Genomic DNA, 16,901 nt, shown 5'->3' on the forward strand with positions numbered 1-16,901 from the left:
TTCACTCTTTCTTTTTCTTTCCTTCCTCCCTCCCTCCTGTCTTTGTTTCCTTCCTCCCTCCCTCCCACCCCTCTTCCTTTCACTTTCTTTTTCTTTCCTTCCTCCCTCCTGTCTTTCTTTTTCTTTATTTCTTTATTTCTTTCTTTCTTTCTTTCTTTCTTTCTTTCCTTCCTCCCTCCCTCCCTCCCTTCTTCCATTCACTCTTCCTTTTTCTTTCATTCCTCCCTCTCTCCCTCCTTTCTTTCTTTCTTTCTTTCCATCCTTCCTCCCTCCCTCCTTCCTTCCTTTCTTTCTTCCTTCCATTCTTACCTGCTTCCTTTCTTTCTCTCTCTCTTTCTTTCTTCTACTAATTCTTTCTTTCTACTTTTTCTCCCTGTTATTCTGAGCCGGGTGGATGAAAGGCTCTTGGTGCTGCAGCCAGGAGTCAGTGCTGTGCCTCTGAAGTGGGAGAGTCAACTTCAGGACACGGGTCCACAAGAGACCTCCCAGCTCCACATACTATCAAGCAGCGAAAATCTCCCAGAGATCTCCATCTCAACATCAAGACCCAGCTTCAGTCAACGACCAGCAAACTACAGTGCTGGTCACCCTATGCCAAACAACTAGCAAGGCAGGAACAAAACCCCACCCATTAAAAGAGAGGTGACCTAAAAACATAATAAGGCCACAGGCACCCCAAAGCACACAACCAGATGGGGACCTGTCCACCAGAAAGACAAGATCGAGCCTCAACCACCAGAACACAGGCATTAGTCACCCCCACCAGGAAGACCACACAACCAACTGAAGCAACCTTAGCCACTGGGGACAGACACCAAAAACAATGGGATCTATGAATCTGCAGCCTGCAAAAAGGAGACCCCAAACACAGTAACATAAGCAAAATGAGAAGACAGAAAAACACACAGCAGGTGAAGAAGCAAGATAAAAACCTACCAGACCTAACAAATGAAGAGGTAATAGGCAGTCTACTTGAAACAGAATTCAGAATTATGATAGTAAAACTGATCCAAGATTCTATTTCCAAGATCCGTAATCTTGGAAATAGAATAGACAAAATGCAAGAAACAGTTAACAAGGACCTAGAAGAACTAAAGATGAATCAAGCATCGATTAAAAACACAATAAATGAAATGAAAAATACTCTAGATAGGATCAATAGCAGAATAACTGAGGCAGAAGAATGGATAAGTGAGGTGGAAGATAAAATTGTGGAAATAACTGATGCAGAGCAAAATAAAGAAAAAAGAATGAAAAGAACAGAGGACAGTCTCAGAGACCTCTGGGACAACATTAAATGCACCAACATTCGAATTATAGGGGTTCGAGAAAAAGAAGAGATAAAGAAAGGGACTGAGAAAATATTTGAAGAGATTATAGTTGAAAACTTCCTTAATATGGGAAAGGAAATAGTTAATCAAGTCCAGGAGGCACAGAGAGTCCCATACAGAATAAATCCAAGGAGAAATACGCCAAGACACATATTAATCAAACTGTCAAAAATTAAACACAAAGAAATCATATTAAAAGCAGCAAGGGAAAAACAACAAATAACACACAAGGGAATCCCCATCAGGTTAACAGCTGATCTCTCAGCAGAAACTCTACAAGCCAGAAGGGAGTGGCAGGACATAATTAAAGTGATGAAGGAGAGAAACCTGCAACCAAGATTACTCTACCCAGCAAGGATCTCATTCAGATTTGATGGAGAAATTAAAACCTTTACAGACAAGCAAAAACTGAGAGAGTTCAGCACCACCAAACCAGCTTTACAACAAATGCTAAAGGAACTTCTCTAGGCAAGAAACACAACAGAAGGAATATACCTACAATAACGAACCCAAAGCAATTAAGGAAATGGGAATAGGAACGTACATATCAATAATTACCTTAAATGTAAATGGACTAAATGCTCCCACCAAAAGACACAGAGTGGCTGAATGGATACAAAAACAAGACCCATATATATGCTGTCTACAAGAGACCCACTTCAGACCTAGAGACACATACAGATTGAAAGTAAAGGGATGGAAAAAGATATTCCATGCAAATGGAAATCAAGAGAAAGCTGGAGTAGCAATTCTTATATCAGACAAAATGGACTTTAAAATAAAGACTATTAGAAGAGACAAAGAAGGACACTACCTAATGATCAAGGGATCAATCCAAGAGGAAGATATAACAATTGTAAATATTTATGCACCTAATATAGGAGCACCTCAATACATAAGGCAAATACTAACAGCCATAAAAGGGGAAATCGACAGTAACACAATCATAGTAGGGGACTTTAACACCCCACTTTCACCAATGGAGAGATCATCCAAAATGAAAATAAATAAGGAAACACAAGCTTTAAATGATACATTAAACAAGATGGACTTAGTTGATATTTATAGGACATTCCATCCAAAAACAACAGAATACACATTTTTCTCAAGTGCTCATGGAACATTCTCCAGGATAGATCATATCTTGGGTCACAAATCGAGCCTTGGTAAATTTAAGAAAATTGAAATTGCATCAAGTATCTTTTCCAATCACAATGCTATGAGACTAGACATCAATTACAGGAAAATTATCTGTAAAAAATAAAACACATTGAGGCTAAACAATACACTACTCAATAACGAAGTGATCACTGAAGAAATCAAAGAGGAAATTAAAAAATACCTAGAAACAAATGACAATGGAGACACGACGACCCAAAACCTATGGGATGCAGAAAAAGCAGTTCTAAGGGGGAAGTTTATAGCAATACAATCCCACCTTAAGAAACAGGAAACATCTCGAGCAAACAACCTGACCCTGCACCTAAAGCAATTAGAGAAAAAAGAACAAAAAAACCCCAAGGCTAGCAGAAGGAAAGAAATCATAAAGATCAGATCAGAAATAAATGAAAAAGAAATGAAGGAAACAATAGCAAAAAACAACCAAACTAACAGCTGGTTCTTTGAGAAGATAAACAAAATAGACAAACCATTAGCCAGACTCTTCAAGAAAAAAAGGGAGAAGACTCAAATCAATAGAATTAGAAATGAAAAAGGAGAAGTAACAATTGACACTGCAGAAATACAAAAGATCATGAGAGAATACTACAAGCAACTCTATGCCAATAAAATGGACAACCTGGATGAAATGGACAAATTCTTAGAAATGCAAAACTTGCCAACACTGAATCAGGAAGAAATAGAAAATATGAATAGACCAATCATAAGCACTGAAATTGAAACTGTGATGAAAAATCTTCCAACAAACAAAAGCCCAGGACCAGATGGCTTCACAGGCGAATTCTATCAAACATTTAGAGAAGAGCTAACATCCATCCTTCTCAAACCCTTCCAAACAATTTCAGAGGAAGGAACGATCCCAAACTCATTCTATGAGGCCACCATCAACTTGATACCAAAACCAAGCAAGGATGTCAAAAAGAAAGAAAACTACAGGCCAATATCACTGATGAACATAGATGCAAAAATCCTCAACAAAATACTAGCAAACAGAATCGAACAGCACATTAAAAGGATCATACACTATGATCAAGTGGTTTATCCCAGGAATGCAAGGATTCTTCAATATATGCAAAGCAATCAATGTGATACACCATATTAACAAGTTGAAGGAGAAAAACCATATGATCATCTCAATAGATGAAGAGAAAGCTTTCAACAAAATTCAACACCGATTTATGATAAAAACCCTGCAGAAAGTAGGCATAGAGGGAACTTTCCTCAACATAATAAAGGCCATATATGACAAACCCACAGCCAACATTGTCCTCAATGGTGAAAAACTGAAACCATTTCCACTAAGATCAGGAACAAGACTGGGCTGCCCACTCTCACCACTCTTATTCAACCTAGTTTTGGAAGTTTTAGCGACAGCAATCAGAGAAGAAAAGGAAATAAAAGGAATCCAAATCGGAAAAGAAGAAGTAAAGCTGTCACTGTTTGCAGATGACATGATACTATACATAGAGAATCCTAAAGATGCTACCAGAAAACTCCTAGAGCTAATCAATGAATTTTGTGAAGTAGCAGGATACAAAATTAATGCACAGGAATCACTGGCATTCCTGTACACTAATGATGAAAAATCCTAAAATGAAATCAAGAAAATACTCCCATTTACCATTGCAACAAAAAGAATAAAATACCTAGGAATAAACCTACCTAAGGAGACAAAAGACCTGTATGCAGAAAATTATAAGACACTGATGAAAGAAATGAACGATGATACAAATAGATGGAGAGATATACCATGCTCCTGGATTGGAAGAATCAATATTGTGAAAATGACTCTACTACCCAAAGCAATCTACAGATTCATTGCAATCCCTATCAAACTACCACTGGCATTTTTCACAGAACTAGAACAAAAAATTTCAAAATTTGTTTGGAAAAACAAAAGACCCCGAATAGCCAAAGCAATCTTGAGAACGAAAAACGGAGCTGGAGGAATCAGGCTCCCTGACTTCAGACTATACTACAAAGCTACAGTAATCAAGACAGTGTGGTACTGGCACAAAAACAGAAAGATAGATCAATGGAACAGGATAGAAAGCCCAGAGATAAACCCACGCACATATGGTCAACTTATCTTTGATAAAGGAGGCAGGAATGTACAGTGGAGAAAGGACAGCCTCTTCAATAAGTGATGCTGGGAAAACTGGACAGGGACATGTAAAAGTTTGAGATTAGATCATTCCCTAACACCATACACAAAAATAAGCTCAAAATGGATTAAAGACCTAAATGTAAGGCCAGAAACTATCAAAGTCTTAGAGGAAAACATAGGCAGAACACTCTATGACATAAATCACAGCAAGATCCTTTTGGACCCACCTCCTAGAGAAATGGAATTAAAAACAAAGATAAACAAATGGGACCTAATGAAACTTCCAAGCTTTTGCACAGCAAAGGAAACCATAAACAAGACCAAAAGACAACCCTCAGAATGGGAGAAAATATTTGCAAATGAAGCAACTGACAAAGGATTAATCTCCAAAATTTATAAACAGCTCATGCAGCTCAATAGCAAAAAAACAAACAAGCAATCCAAAAATGGGCAGAAGACTTAAATAGGCATTTCTCCAAAGAAGATATACAGACTGCCAACAAACACATGAAAGAAGGCTCAACATCATTAATCATTAGAGAAATGCAAATCAAAACTACAGTGAGATATCATCTCACACCAGTCAGAATGGCCATCATCAAGAAATCTAGAAACAATAAATGCTGGAGAGGGTGTGGAGAAAAGGGAACACTCTTGCACTGCTGGTAGGAATGTGAATTGGTACAGCCACTATGGAGAACAGTATGGAGTTTCCTTAAAAAACTAAAAATAGAATTACCATATGACCCAGCAATCCCACTACTAGGCATATACCCTGAGAAAACAATAATTCAAAAAGAGACATGTACCAAAATGTTCATTGCAGCTCTATTCACAATAGCCCGGAGCTGGAAACAACCTAAGTGTCCATCATCGGATGAATGGATAAAGAAGATGTGGCACATATATACAATGGAATATTACTCAGCCATAAAAAGAAACGAAACTGAGCTATTTGTAATGAGGTGGATAGACCTAGAGTCTGTCATACAGAGTGAAATAAGTCAGAAAGAGAAAGACAAATACCCTATTGTAACACGTATATATGGAATAAAAAAAAATGTCATGAAGAACCTAGGGGTGAAGTGGGAATGGAGATGCAGACCTACTTGAGAGTGGACTTGGGGATGTGGGGAGGGGGAAGGGTGGGCTGTGACGGGGCGGGGGCGAGGCATGGACATATGTACACTACCGGACGTAGGGTGGATAGATATTGGGAAGCAGCTGCGGAGCACGGGGAGATCAGCTCAGTGCTCTGTGGCCGCCTGGAGGTGTGGGATGGGGCGGGTGGGAGGGAGGGAGATGCATGAGGGAGGGGATGTGGGAACAGGTGTATATGTGTGACTGATTCACTTTGTTATAAAGCAGAAACTAATAAAAATTAAAAAAAATTAAAAAAACTAAAAAAAATAACTACATTTTTAAAGCCTCAATTACAACCAAGGTTATTAATTTGAACGCTAGAAAATATTGCTCTAAACAGACAGTCGGAGCACAATAAATGTTGCTTAATTTTAAAAGTGTTTTTATCCTTTCTGAAAAAATATTGTATTCAGGTGAAGTGATTGATTTGAAATGGAATCAACCATTGTACAACTCAGGTTAGTCACATTGTATAAATGAATGATAGTCACATGTTCTAATTACCTTTCATGAGAATCAGGCTATTCCCCCCAAAATATTTTTTAATTGTACCTTTTATTAATTTGAATTTTTTAATGTTTATGGATGTTTTCCATGGTGTTTCTCCTGGAAAAATTGAAGGTTTCTGTTTATAAAAGAGAAAATGTCTATTTTTTAAGTCAAACCCTATATCAAAATTAAGTACTAATATACTTTTTCTCAAAAAAAGATACTTTCTTATTGAAACAATGATATGAGAAATTGTTTGTTTAAAATCATAAGAAAATTAATTTTTTTGGTACCAAAGCATTTATTCCTTATGTACACTCTAAATATAAAACCAACACCGGTAGTAATTTTGAAGAAAGAATTAAATTGCAGGGCGCCATGTGTAGTGATTTTTAAAGTTGCATTCATATTGATTATATGTAACTTCTAACACACCTCTAAACTTTATAAGAGAATATGGCAATTAGATGCTTTTACTTTACAACATGATGTATTATCTAATAGAAGTGCTATGGAAAAGCTATCTGAATTTAAAAGTATATTTTCACTACATTTAAAAATATCCTGCTTGGTATTTCAAGAATAGTAGAATAGAGAGTCTAACACTGCTATTAGTTTTTATGATCATCCCTTATTTTGTGAAAACAAATCAATGTGATTGAATTGCAAAATTTAAAGGTGTTTCCCACAGATGTACTGATACTATGATTACTGATTTTTAAACTTTTAACAATAATATCTGTATTAATGAAAATTGTCATTATCAGATTTTTAATAAAATGTGATTTTTGTGCCTCTACAAATTACATGTATGTCATTCTGTTTAATGTTTACTCTCTTGCTGTTTTATAATGTGAAGATAATGGATATTACATAATCTCTCAACTGAAAGATATTGCATTTCTAACCCAAAATGTATGTATAGCATCCTCACACTACCACCATAATATCCACGTACTTACTAGTCTGGTGCTAATCAATTTGTTGGAATTTTAGGAAAAAATCAAATACATAAGGTTTTTTTTTAAAACAATTTGAAGACTTCTAAGATGTCTATAATTTGTTCAGAATATGGATTTCCATTATGTGGAAACCGATGATCATTCACTCGCATATAACATTTTTAAAAGAGTTTTTTTTTTTTAAAAATATGCTTTCCATTTTCCCCAATGCTTTTTCTCTTAAATAACAAATTTACATTTCTAGTTCTTTATGTTGTTTTCAAGCTAATTTATATATAAAATCCTATTCTTTTTTTCTACATAAAAGCAAAACATGTTGCCCCTTATGAGCAACATTTTTTATCTACATAAATTAAAAATTCCCATTCTGATGTCCCAATTTGAAAAATGTACATTTTAATGTCTCTTTTCATGCTGCATTGGCCAGCACATATTCCAGAGATGTGATGGTACCAACTTAAAAGATGAGAAAAGAACCTCTCAAATCTACATATCTAACTTCACATATTACAATGGTTCAACCTTCAAATATTTCAATTATCCTTCAGTCCCTCCTTGGTAACATTTCCATGGTATTACCTTAATATAAAAGCAATACATTCTAAATAAAATGTGCTTCTGGAACAAAAGCTTACTTTAAGAGAGATCTTTTTTAAAATGCCTGTATAAAGATATCATCCTGAAAAGAATTAAATGAACTGCACCACCAGCAGCTGAAGAACAATATGCAGTTAATTGGGCCACATGAGGATCAAGCTTATGATCTTGGCCACAGTAGCACATACACAAAGAACAAAGATTCCCTCAGATGCTTGAACTCAGGGCATGCCAGCGGTGAGCTGTACTTACTGTCTTCCCCCAAAAAGGCAACACAAGTCTGTTTCTTTCACAGATTCGATAGAAAATGATTTGGATTATTCATTCTTAAAGCACTAAAAATTGGAAATGTCATCACCACTGCTGCTGCAGATGAACATAGAAACTTGCAGCATATGACATGTTAGAAAAATTGCGATTGTGGACTACCAGAAAGAATAAACTGTTTAGAGTCTGTGCCTTATTCCCAATTCTGTGACCACTTGGCTATACAGTTGATGGACTTTGATTGTTTCCTAAAGTAGCAGTGTTGAACTACAAAATCTTTAAGCTTCCTCCACAATTTCCCATGATTTTACCTTCATCCAAATTATGTATTAATTTCTTATCAATTTCAACTATATAAATATAAACTCTATATGCAAGCAATCATCAAATATAAATATATTTGTGGAAAATTATTACAAATATAATATTTATATGGAAAAAATAGAAATAATACTTTCATAGGTTATGGGTTATCACAACTAAATATTCACAGATTTGAATATTGCTTAGTAAATCAATAGGATAATAATATCTACACTACACAAGTTACTGTGAGAAAAATGAGCTAATGTATGTAATGTGTGTTTCACCAATTTAAACACAATTTGATAATTTGATATGGATGATCATTTCTTATTGAATTACTGTATTAATTATCTGTATTACTATCTAGTGACATCTGAAAAATAAAGGTTATCCAAAAACTTGAGTCTACATTGGTTTCTATTTTACAACATCTGTAATGAAGCACACAGAAACGACAGCAACAAAAACAACAAAGCATTATGAATATGAATCACTCAAGGAAAATGTGGAGCCTATCTAAAGAATAGATTGTTGTTGGAACTTCTTCCTCTAGGTTGATTCATTCATTCAACAAATGTTTATCTAACACTTGCACTGTTATAGCTTCAGGTGGAACAGTATGAATAAGACAGAGAATCTTTCATTCTCAGAGTTTACAGGCCAGTTAAGAAGACTGACATTGAATAAACAATCAGAGTATGAGGTTCTAGGCCTTCACTGATAGCTAATTTTAGAAACTTAGGAAAGGAAATTGTTTCCCAATCAAAACAGTATAAATATATTTTAAGATTGATAGTCATCATAGCAGCAACATGAGGTCAAGAATATTAGTTGACTGGAGTGGTTATTTATAAATATGTTAGTTGTGAATCTGCGTGGAAACTCACAGATCAGGACAGGTGACTGTTTCCATGGGTGATAAAAGTCTGAACGTCTAAAGGAGTAATTTTAGGACAAATCCATGGGAATTTGTTCCACATATCCAGAGAAGCCCCAAGGCAGAAATATTTTGGCAGAAACCCAGAAGGCCAGTTTTTCCAAAATATCAAAGTCATATCTGCCTAATGGAATTCAATGGTGTTAAATAGTACAATATATACACTCCTTAGGAATTATGGGATCATTCTTATAACTAATCAAATAGCTGAGAGGCTTCAATCAGGTGGAACGATCATGCCTGGTTTTCATGACATGGAGCTCCACTGGTGATTTCTCTATCCTCAAAGAATAAAAAACGTTTGCCACATAGATGGAAGGTGGAATTATCCTCTTTCTTTATTGCTTTACTACTTTTACATAATGCAAATGTATTTTAGGCCAAGAGAGGGAATTGAACTATTACTGAAATATTGATATATTTAAGCCATAACTCTAAAGAGGTTGTTAAGCATTTGACACCCATTCATGATTTAGAACTAAAAATAATAGAAGTTTAGATATATTATGATACATTCCCTCATATAAAAAGTGACAAAAATTAGAAAAGTACCTATTAAGTAATTTTTGTCCAAGGTCACACAGCTACTTCATCGGTCAAGGACAGATATTTGAACTCAATTCAGGTTTACTATTTCATGACACTAAATCTTAATAATAGTTTTCCTAGGACCTGATTCTCAGGATTAATTTCAGAAAATTCATCCATAAGGCATTTGTGGAAAGTTTTCTTCAAACAAGGAAAATTAGGTAAAAATTATGAAATTATTAAAATATTTTAATTTGTCTAAGGACACAAATTGTAACAGATTAAATAAAACAAGAGGAAGTTTCTTATAATTCTGAATTTAATAATGAAATAACATTTAGCATAGTAATGGTGTCTTAACACAATTTTATGCAGTAAAATACCTACAATCAAACATCTAAGCATACATTTCTGATTATAAAGATATTCATATATGTATATCTGTAGAATAGAAAGATCATATTTTCTCTATAAAATCCATTTCAAAATGGCAAAAGACATATTATTCATGTAAAAATATTCAAAATACTTTTTGCACTTTTATAAACATATTTCCTGAATCCTTTTGATGGTCCTCTGAATTTACTGGCACTGCATATAAAAGAGCTGTGTAAAAGAACCTGATAGATAATTTGCACATTTGCATATGACTTGCTATTTAATGACTGCTAGAGCCAGAGTAGCAGAAACTAACTTCTTTTTTTCTGGGTCTGATTGTAAATATCTCAATACATGATTGATTTTATATGAGATTCTCATATTCTTATTGTGCTATTTATTAAAATGTATTTTTCAGAACAAATGAGAATAAAATATGTTGTTTGCATACTACCACCCACATTCATTATCATTTGGATACAAATCTGCAAAAGATTTTAAGGCTTTCTAAAGGTCTGTCACAAAACATTTTCCCATCTCTACATACTGTGAATTATTTTCATGCCCATTTGTCTAAGTTGAAAATACAATTTTACTTATTGGGTATTTTATTCTGTCTAAATGACATTTTTATTATGCAGATATTACAGCAGTATGAAAGCTTTGATTAGAATGCATCCAACTGTTTGCTGTAAGTTCACACAGACACAATTTTCAATGAGACACCCCTTTTCAAGTAAGCAAGAATCCAAGATAAAGTAAAATCAATCTAAAAAGGAATCATGCTCTTGTCATATTAGATCATTAATAAGAATTAAAATATCACCTGAATTGTTATTTCCCTGTAACATCAAGCTTCTAAATTTCAGTGCCATCAAGTACATTATGCCAATGATATTTTGCCATGAATATTTCTGGGATGCTAAAAATAGTTTCCATCAGATTGATAGTTAAGATTCATCAGTGAAGCAAATCATCACTCCAAATTACCAGAAGATTGTGTCTACATAAATGAGTATTTTCTGGCCATTCTGAATACATATGAGCGAGTACTCACCAGTACAGCTGGCTTGTTTCTCATAGCTGATATCTATTTTGAATGATCGGTGTGTTCTTTCTTATTGGTCTCTCTGATTTGCAGTACTGGTTGTAAAATATGTTTAATGTAATCCCCAAATATATGATATAAGTGGTTAAATGCAAAAGATTAAATATTTGTATTCTTGACTAATAAAATATTGTTGGGTAAGTATACAATCACTCAATTAAGTTTTGAATATCTATTTGAATCTAACTTCTAGCCAAGTCTCTTTTATATTATCAGTTGTACGGCTTCAAAGGAAATATTTGTATCAATTATTTCTCCTCTGCAAAAAGAATCTACATGCACATATCTACCTCAATTGTCAAAACGTGCATTTTTTTTCTTTTCTATTACTCATAGATCAGGAATGTTCTTTCATTCTAGTCAGCTGACTCTTGACACATCATTTTAACCCTATGAATGAATTTGTGCCATATTCTCAGCTTTCCTGATCATTTTCATGTAATGAAGTGCCTTTTATTATGAGTCATTCAACAATGGGCTGTTGATCAAGATATTTAATTGATTATTCCCAAAACACATTCCATAGGCACCCCAGCATTGTTGAAAAGCCTCCTTAAAATGGACTCAAAGGCATTTCTGATTCTCTTTCCAGCAACTCCTCTTGACATAAACATTTTAAAGGCAGGTTGGTCATCGAATGTGACTGTCCCAAGAAAGAGATATTCTCCTCTTGCTCAATATGTGGTTAGCGATGAAGACAAAAGGGATAGAAGGTTATAAAGAATTTTAGAAAATTTAGGATTCTTCCCTGAGCACTCTGGACCACGCTTCTCTCTTTCCCTTAAGACCAACCCCGGGCCAGCCTGATTGCTGTAACCTCCAAATTTCAGCAAGATAAAATGTGAGCCTAGGAGATTCAACCTTAATTCTGGATCAACAGTCTAGATTACATTCTTGGATTGACAGGGCCCCAATCATAAGGATATTGACCACTGAGTTGAGTACACTGTTGACAAGGCCTGCTCCAGTGTCCAATGTAAGTAAAATTGTGGGGTATTAAGTGTTTCTGTATATTTTGTAAAATATGCTTTCATCCCTCTTGCACCTGACTCTTCCAAATTAAAGATGTGGGTCTGAGATTAACTTTCTAAGGTAATGTTATTTTTCCTGTGATGAGACAAATTTTGTAGTACTATAGGAAAACAACTTTGGCACCTGGAAAGGGAATATCACAGAAATTGAAAGCAGTCAGAGGTTGGTTTTCAGTAATAATTTATATCTTTTTTATAACAGCCCCTGGAATAATCTTAATGAACAAAAAATGCCCTACTGTAGATTTCCTAAAATGTTACAGAAACCTTGAGTTCAATGGTCTGCTGAGTTGGCCATCACTGACCAGACAGCTCTCACCATGATTTGATTGCCATTCTCCTAATTTCTAAGTAGAAATTTATAAGAAACAGCTACTGAGGACCCCAGATACTGCACTTCCAACACAAAATACATAAAACCTTTCAATATGTCCAAGTTTCCATTTCTGAAAACATGGGTCAGACTTTCTTTGAGGCAGAAGAATTCCATCCAGTCGGTAGTATACACTAACAGGACAGATTGTACTGTCTGCCTTAACTCAGTCTCCTCAAAAACAAAGACTACAATCAATTATTCAAAGAATATTTAAACCCTAAAATTTAAAGCAATGTCAACCTATGCACCTTTATTAATGTAGGTCACACTTGAAAACCCCCAACAATTTTAACAACACTTTGTTTTCAAGGCTAACAAGGGTACCCTTGGGACTTACACTTTCTGTGTGGAAGCTGGTCATTAACTTAGTCTTGAAAACACAATAATTTATACTTTGGAGGAGTTTATAAGGGACCATCAAGTATCTAAGTAAACATCAACAGTAAATCATGTAAACCTCAGATGACTACAGATATTTCTTTAAAAATGAAACTACCCTTGGTTACTCAGAGGAACTTACTGGAGGTATAATTGGCTCATTATTTTTGTGCATATTTTGGGCTGTTATTTCTAGAATGGAGGCTATGCAAATAGAAAGGTTGTTATAAAATGTGTCCCTGACTCTATCTGAAATAATTATTGATACTACCTCAGATCATTCATGTCTACTTTTACTCACTGGCCAGGGATGTTATAAATGATGGAACTGTCCCAGTCCTTCTCCTTGTAAGTCAAGATGCAGTGTGTAAAATTGTTAATAATTCCCACTCTAAGTGGACTTATTCCTTGGAACAAGTACAAAGGTCAATACATAAACTTAAGGAGAAAGCCACCTGAACCCTGACAGTGTATTGGGATTGAACAGCCAGTTGATTCTGAGACCCTGGAAAGCATGGTTGAAGTCAATACTTCTTGTTAGTCTAATCCTACTGTTTGTTGTCCTGCTGCTAGTAGTTTTAATTAAACACTGTATGAGAGAATTATAGTGGCTTTGTCCCAGATTTTGTCAGTCAGTTAACCAGAGTCGCCAACACAGTGGCATACTTTTGTAAAAATTTACCAGGACATATTGAGAAGTGAGGCATTGAACATTGTTGGGAGATGATTCTACATAGGTTTTTCACTCTTCTGTCTTGTGAATAAGGAACCGACTGCACTTTTGTCAGGACTCTTTTCATGAATGCTTTTATAGCCAACAATGCTGGAAAAATTATATCATAATAAAGCAAAGGAAAGGTTTACTTATAGCCTTGGAAGTTACGTATTGGAGCAAAGGGCAATTTTGTTTATTTTCTATTATAAAAGAGTTAGGTTTCCTAAATCGAGGTTTATTCTACTTCAACACCAATGCAGTGTGTGTGCAAATGTCATCTGGTCCTTTTTGCATTCCCCAGTGAGAACTGCAGTTTAGGAAAAAATACCCATTGGTTACTACTAATGTTAGTAGTAGTAAGACATAAGTCTCATGTCTTCACCATCCATGAAAGTGTGCCAGCTTAAGTGGCCACTTTTAAGGCAGTTAAAGTTTCATACTTTTTACAGTTTTTGATAGTGGATCTATATAGTAGAACCACTTCTATTACTGAAGGGAGGCAATAGAAATAAAATAAACACTCTCAGTTTGAATTTGCCTTATATGTCTATGATGTTTTGGCCAAATCTATCAGGTTTGAATTCAGAAATTGCATTATTTACCATCATGCCCTTCTGAAATTTCTTCCCTAGGTTTTCACTTAACTTTGTAAAATCTTGTAGTTCTAATAAATCTTGTATTTTGCAGCACACTTTGGGATTTGCTTACTAGCTCATCCTGGCATATTACCCAATATCCACCATCTGCCATTCACCTTCCTTTTTGCTGAGTTTCCTCAGACATCAGACTGAGTTTCCTCAGACATATGTTCAAAAAGAGAATTGCTGTGTGCCTGACCTTGGAGGATGAACCTTAAACAATACTAACCAGGTGTAATAATACCATTCCTCTTGGACTTGAATTGGATTAGGGGTGAATGCCTGACTAAATTCTCACTAATCAGATATAAGGAGAAGTCACTGGAGAAGTTAATAGGAAATATAACTTTCCATATTACAAATAGGAAGACAGAAGAGGAAAAATTCTATTTCTTCATGTCTTTCAGTGAACTTCTAAGAACACATGAATGCCTCAGGCTTCTGCAGCTTTCTTGCAGTGATGAGGATACAAGCCTGAGGACAGAAGCAAATACAGAAGAGGTGGCTAAGTGGAAGAATCAAGAGCCTAAGTCTTGATATTTTTAGCTGCTATACCAATTCTGAACTATTGTCCTGGAAATCTGGTTAAGTACATATAAAAGCATTCCATTTTTGTTGTTAAGTCACATTTAGTTGGACTTCCTGTTACTTGGATATTAAAATATATCTGAGAAACAATATAAAAAATAAAGTACCATTACTAATAATTCTGTGAATTTGCTCAATTTATGTTATTTTGCAAATATCCAATTTCTGTTGTCAACATTTTACTTCTGTTCAGCCAAATGTAGTGTGTGTGTGTGTGTGTGTGTGTGTGTGTGTGTGTGTCTGTGCATGCATACACACATCACAATAGATTGTGGCATTACATCTATTTATGTGTCTAGCTCATTAAATATAAACCTTTACACCAATATTATGACACTTAAAACTTAAGATTTTTAGTTAAGATTAAACCTTGTTTTAAATGTGTACCTTGTTTTAAATGTGAAGGAAGTCTTCAAATAATACATAATTAAATATCAGCATGAATTTTATTAGAATATAGTGCTGAATTTATTCTGACTGTAATCTAATTCTATGCCCTAACTAAAGGATTAAAAATGCTTGCTCTTTATTGAAATCACTCTTCTATCATTAATATTTAATCAATTAATATTAATTAATATCAATTAATATGGCTTATTACTAAAATCATGAATCATAACAGTGAAACAATACAGCATTATATTTTGGTTGACTACAATAAAGTTTATTAATAAACATTTGTGTATGCAATCTAAAAAATGAAAAATCAACAAAATTATTATATAACAGAAAATAATTTGTTACTTATACTGTCACAGCATAGACTCTATTATTGTGACTAGAGTGCCACTGTAACAAAAGTGTTATAAGAGACAAGTCTTAAAAGTGATGGTAAATTTCTTGATTTATCTATTCATTTCCATACATAAATTCAACCTTATGTTGAATCTATTTTTATTTTGACATGCCATATTTTATTATAATATTACTTTTTCAGATATTTACATGAAATCATAATATAAACCAAAGTTAGATCAGTTTGTCCCTTCCGGTAAGGGAATTTGTGTTTAGACTGAATTTGTTATTGCTGAATGTAAACTAAAAACTTTGATTTGCCTTCATGGTTTATTTAGTGATGTGCTTAAAACACTACACTGTTTCTTCATTTTTTAGATTGCATACACAAATGTTTATTAATAACTTTATTGTAGTTAGACAAAATATAATGTTCTATTGTTTCACTGTTATGATTCTTGATTATATTGCTAATCTTGTGTTACTTTATTTTTTACATACTATCTCAGAAAGATGAAATTGCTATGAAACCATATGTTTTTTATCTAGCTAATGAAATAACAAATATGTAACTGAATAGGTTAAATTGATCTTAGTAATATGCATTTCTCATCACAACTTTACCTAATATAGACCAGAAGGTTTTCTGTGCCATTTACATAAAAACATCTTATTTTTAAAACCCTGGGAATAATTTTATTTTATATATTCTTTTTTTCTTAAGATTTCTTTTTAATGTGAACCATCCTTGAAGTCTTTATTTAATTCACTATAACATCGCTTCTGTTTTGTGCCTTGGCTCCCCGACCCCGAGGAAGGTGGTATCTCAGCTCCCCGACCAGGGATCGAACCTGCATCCCCCGCCTTGGAAGGTGAAGTCCTAACCACTGGACAGCCAGGGAAGTTCCAATAATTTTATTTTAATCTTATTTTAAGACAGTGAGAGGTTTAAATAAAAGCACTGTCTTAACATGTCCCATACTAGTCCCTCAGAAAATATCTTTTATGTGTCTTTAAAATATGTAGTTACATAAATTAATATATATATTTGCCCCTTTTTTTCCTAGTTGGTACTATTTATTTTAATTCACCAATAGAGCCAGCCTTG

Source organism: Mesoplodon densirostris, chromosome 17 (assembly GCF_025265405.1).
Source record: "Mesoplodon densirostris isolate mMesDen1 chromosome 17, mMesDen1 primary haplotype, whole genome shotgun sequence".
Lineage (NCBI taxonomy): Eukaryota > Metazoa > Chordata > Mammalia > Artiodactyla > Ziphiidae > Mesoplodon > Mesoplodon densirostris.